This window comes from Lissotriton vulgaris, chromosome 6 (assembly GCF_964263255.1).
Source record: "Lissotriton vulgaris chromosome 6, aLisVul1.2, whole genome shotgun sequence".
Lineage (NCBI taxonomy): Eukaryota > Metazoa > Chordata > Amphibia > Caudata > Salamandridae > Lissotriton > Lissotriton vulgaris.
In genome coordinates, this window is record NC_141694.1 from 405067715 (window position 1) to 405073714 (window position 6000).

Consider the following 6000-nt stretch of genomic DNA (forward strand, 5'->3'; position numbering starts at 1 on the left):
TTTCGTGCAAATCCATTCAGCCGTTCGAGCTAAAAGTGAGTCCAACCGCCCTATGGAAAACTCAATGTTAAAAACGTGTTTTGGGACCCCCCTTTTTTCTCAGCTCCCCCTTGACGAAACCCCCCCAAATTTTCAGGGGCTGCTCAGAAACAAAATGTGCCATTTTCCTGAAAATTTCAGCCGATTCCGTCCACAAACGCCAAAGTTATTAGACATGGAATTTTCAAAAATCCCATAGGGAATTAATCCTAACTATATATACCTACTGGCGATAGCCAGTAGGTAATATATATATATATATATATATATATATATATATATATATATATATATGACTAGGAAATTAGCTGGGAAGAGAGAACACATTCTATGGTTATTCTTCACAACTAAAAAGGTCACTTTTGTCTACATTGCAAAAACACATGTTAAATAGTACAAGCATTTCAGACTGACTAGGCCTCACTTTCATCTTTTTCATGTGCCATGTTTTTAACTTGCACCAAAATGTGCCTGTAACTTTTAAATGCAGTCTGTCTAAAGCACAAAAAAATAAAAAATGCCTGACTCCAGATGGAATCTGCTCCATCACCCCTTTCACATTCTATGTAGTAAAGATTGGATTATGCCTGTTGGGGTAGTTGGAACAGAAGAATCAAGAGATCATTTGAGATCCTAATAGTCCAGAATATGTTTTGCTAATGGGGGAATGCAAGTCGGTATGGAGGAGCTAGTGTGGCAAAGATCATTTCCTGAGAATTTCAGTGAGAAGCTGAGTAAGATTAAAGGTTTTTCCTATTGTATAATTTTAAAAGATGGTGTGAACCCTCTTATTAATAACTCAAGAATCGTGCCTGTGTCTATGAAGGAGAAAATTGAGCCGGACTTTAAATCCATTAGTGAACAAGGTATAATTGAACCTATCAAGAGTTCTGAGTGGTTGTCGGCTGTGGTTCTTGCTAGAAAAGGGAAAGGTAGTCTTAAAATGTGCATATACTTACATCATCTTAGTGAAAGGATATGGGTGGCTAGACATCTTTTGCCAAATATCATAGAAATGTTAGGTTCCCTTAATGGAGAAAAGGTTTTCACAACCCTGGATATGCTTTCTGATATGCTTTCTGAATATCATCCGATAGACCAGAGGAGTTCTGCTCTATTTCCATCCTAGGCACTGTGGCGGCTGCCGAGTCCGTGCGCAATTTGGGTGTCATGTTTGGGCCCAACCTTCAGTTGGATGCCTTTGTCAATAAAACCACGGCGACATGCATGCTATTGCTCCGTACATTAAGGAAAATTCTGCCGCTATTTCCCCCTTCGGCTAGGACTGAAATAGTGCGTAGTTTCATCCTCAGTAGGTTAGACTATTGCAACGCACTGCTTCTAGGGGCTCCCAACACTCTGCTCCAGAAGCTGCAGCGGGTCCAGAATATGGCAGCTAAGCTGGCCCTATCTCGTCCTCGTTCTGCCTCTTCTTGCCTTGCACTTTCGGATATTCATTGGTTGCCGGTCCAGCAACGGATCCGGTTTAAGGCTTCTTGTCTGGTCTTCAGAGCTCTGCATGGTCTGGGTCCAGTGATGCTACAAGATCTTTTCTCCTGGTACTCAGCCTCTAGAACTCTGAGGTACTCTTTGGCATTCTTGGTGACAGTCCCCAGGATAAACAGGGTAAGGATGGGTGGCTGCTCTTTCAGCTTTACGGCCACCAAATTGTGGAACTCCTTACCGTTATCCCTGAGGTGTAGGCAGGATTTGCTATCTTTCAAAAAGGACCTTAAAAGTCATCTTTTTCCAGGGCTGTGTAATGTATGTCATATGTAGGTAGTGTTGTGGTCAAGCGCCAGGATACCCTTTGGGTGGCAGTTGCGCTTTATAAACATGCGTTAAATTACATTACATTACAGTTGCTCAAAGACAGTCTTACCTCATTTGTTACTCTGGCTTGTGCATTTAGCTTCAAAAGAATGCCTTTTGGGCTGGCCTTAGCTGTCTTTCAGAGAGTTGTGGAAGCTGAGTTCAAGGGGGTTGCCAATGTGAAATGCTTCCAGGATGATATTTTAGTGTCTGGGAAGAATATGGAAAGTCACACCAAAACATTAGGCAAGGTTTTAACCATTTTAACTGAAAAATAAGCAATTTTTGTGGAATAAGAATCAATATTGGGAGTTATAGATCATTAGGAACGAGTTAGGTAAGGCCATTCCATTGCAATCACTTGACGCCTGTGATTCTTCAGTAGTGGTAACAGATGCTAGCCTGGTTGGGGGCAGTTCTTTTACAGAAAAGAGATGGTAAAGATGTAGTAGTGGCGTTTGCTATTCGTGTGGATCACAAACCCTTGATGGGTGTGTTTACCATATTGGGGACTTGCAAGGCCATGACTTCAATAGCTAAACAACATTACTGGATTTTGGAATTTCAGATCCATTTGGAGTGCATTTCATGTGCCAAAAATGTCTTTATGGACTGTTTTTCCAGGTTGCCACTACAAAATGAAGGAACTGAGAATGTTTTGGAACAAGATATTTGCACTGTGGCTGCATTGCAGGGTTCTGAATATGACTGCATTTTTGAGGAGGAGTGGAAAAATGCTGCTGCAAAAGATGAACTCATTCAACAAGTGGTGTGTATGTAAAGCTAAAAATGGTCTGATGTAATTGTTGAAGAAGAGTGAAAGTTTAAAAGCATGTTCTTTTATTCAGAATTAGGCTTGAAGGATGGTGTGATGAGGAGAATGGAGTTACTCATAGTTCCATGTGCCATGCAGAACAAAGTGTCGACCTTACCTCACAAGGTGCACATGGGTATGAGAGCAAATTAAAAGAAGGATCAGGGGAATCTTTTTGTGGCTGGGTATGGATCGATCATTGGAACAGTTAGTGAGGGAGGACATGGCATGTGTTGTAAGTGATAAAACACAGGTGACCTTTCCCAGGCCTGTGCAGGCCATACCTGTTTTGGAAAAATAATGGTCCGAATTGGGCTTGGACATTATTGGGCCTATGCATGTATTGTGTGAGAGGTACAGGTACGGTCTTGTGTGGTTGGATTATGGAACTAGATGGCTGGAGGTCAAATTTTTAAAATGGCCAACCCTGAGGAAGTGGTGACATTTTTTCAAGCCATTTTTTTGACAGAGGTTGCCCAAACTGAGTTGGCCATGGATAATGGGGTGCAATTTACATTGAGATAATGTCAGGAATGTCTGTTTCATTGGGGCATTAAGCATACCACAACTTCTTGTATCACCTTCACAGCAGTGGCTTAGTTGAGCTCTGCAATAGAATAATAAAATATAACATACAGTTGTCTGTGGCGAGTGGTTTGGACTGGAAAGCAGAGTTACGGAATCCGTTTTGGGTGTTACAGACCATTCCCAATGCCATCACCAAAATGTCATCATCTGCATTATTGATAGGCAGGATGGGTACCACCAAGTTGGTTAAACTGCGGATGGGTTATTTAAAAGTGTCTGAAGTGAAACGTGAGCAGGTCAAACTCAGTAGTGAGAAAGCTCAATTAAAGTAAGTGAGCGAGAAGTAAGCCAAAGGGAGGCACAAAGCAAATTTTATAGTGGTGGACTGGGTGAGGGTGAAACTGCCTGTTATAGTCTCTAAGGGAAATACACGTTTTCTGAGCCAGTACAAATCAAAACTATCAAGGAAAGAGGGGTTCAACTTGACAATGGAAAATGATGGAATAAAGGCAAATAATCCATGAAAAGTAAGAAGGTGGTGCTGAGTGTGCCCATGACTCAGGACACTTTGCCGTCTTCTGAGGAGGTGAAGAGGTCATTGATATTTGAAGATAAAAGACCAACTGCATGGCACAAGGATGAAGGATGTATTGTTCTTGAAATCGGTAAGGTATTTCTTAGAATCATACATGGTTTTAAAAACATCTTTGATGTTAGTATTCTTTCCTCCTAAAAGGCGTTTTTTTCAATTTTCTAATGCAGAAGCAGAATTAATTAGAATTTGCAGGGTTGTGTCACTTTTGTGGTGCAGCTCCGATGTAAAAATATTTTTGTTATGTATTGAGACATGCCGAAGCCACTTTGAAAAGACTTATAAGCGTGTGAATGAGTCAAAATACTATACCATCCCCAATGAAGCGTATTGAGGAGGAATCTTGTATTCCTCCTCATTACTTCTTCTTTCCATGTTTGCCGCTTTTGGAGGCACACTTGGAAAGAGGAAACCGCTATTAAGGATTGTTTTTGTGCAGGAAGGTGTTCCTTCCTGCACAAAAACTATCCTGCCTGTAAATGAGACACCCTTTCACCAAAGTGCAAGGGTGCCTGCATTGGTGCTAGGCCGGAGTTAGTGTGTCAGTGCTATGAGGCAGTAGAAATATGCCATGTCTTCTCTGATAGGATGCATTTTTTCCTTCCCCCTTTCAAGTAAAGCAGTGTAGCAACTTTTCTTGCTGCCCTGTTTTGCATGAAATGTTAGTAAATCTGCCCCCACATTATGCTATTTTAGGATCTTGGCATTTCATGCCTCCTTATCTTCTGTTACACTTAAACAACGTTGGCACCTTTTCCCTTCTGATTTGTTAGATTAGGACCATTTTATGTGTTTGTTTCCGAATTCTTTGAATGGGTGAATGCTTGTTCAAAAACATCCCGCCAGCAGCTTAACGCAAAACCTCTCAAGGGTGGGGGTTTCCCTGAACAACAGGGGATGGAGGAGCCAACGTTACTCCCCTGCTCCGAGCACGTATTGGAAAAAACTCTCAAACTGAAACAAACAATATTTAGCTACCTTGTCCAAAACGACTTGTAAGGAGTCCATCGATGTTGTATGAATCAATGAGGTCGGCATTGGTAATGAAGCCATACAAATTAGTCACATGGAATGTACGGGCTATGGGCACCATACAAAAAAGGCATTGGATCTTAGCACAGCTGCACCGGCGCTAGGCCCATATTGCCTTTCATCCAGAAACGCATCTGGTTGCCGCTGAGGCCTCCAAATTACCCAATCGTTGGGAGGACAACTATTCCATACCACCTACTAGGACTTTGCACGAGGAAGCGATGTGTGCCTACATGTCGTTGTGCCATTTGGGATACAGGACTCGAGTGTGGTTACACAGGGCCGACATTTGCTAGTGAGAGGCACCCTAGATGGGGACATGATAGTTCTCAGCTGTATATACATGCTCAATAGTGAACAAGAAGCTTTTAATGCACATTTGTCAACTGTGCTAGCTGACTGGGCTTAGTACCCTTGGATGCTCAGACCGACTTTAACACAGTACTGGACTTGACACTCAATAGATCGCACCCCCTGCTACCTGGGACCGCCGGCTTAGCAGGCAAGAATGATTCAGCAATGGCTGGATGGATGGGGACTGACACGTGTGGAGAGGTCAGAATTGAGGCATTAGAGAATACTCTTTTTGCTCACATCCACAGACACTGCACACATAACTAGACCACTTTCACTGTCCACACCATCTCCAATCCAATATTACACATGCCACTTACTTAGGTAAAACCATTTTAGACCACAATCCCCTGGAGATTAGATTAGCATTGGCAGGGTTCCAGCTACAATCCCAACATGGAGGCTACAGCCTGGCTTGCAGGAGAATGTAGTCTTTCGTGACCCGTTGGTGACTACTATAGATACCTATTTCATGTCTAATACTGGCACTACTTCCTCTCCTATCATAGTATGAATGGGAAGCATTTAAGGTAGTAACACAGGGATCTGTCATTAACTCAGTAGTAGGAACTAAGCAGGTGATCCTCACAGTACTTGAAAGGTAAAAGATTGATTAGGACCCCTGGAGGAGGAGGCATTAGAAAATGCCAACTCAGGGCCATGATTACAAGAGGCCAGAGTACAGTATGCGGTACAACTAAAACGCCTCATGGTGGTGGACTGTCGTCAATACACACAGAGAGTACATGCAGAGGCAGATATATAGGACACTCTCTTGCCACTCATGATACGTTCAGACCTCTCCTCTACTCGGATTCTAGCAGTAGAT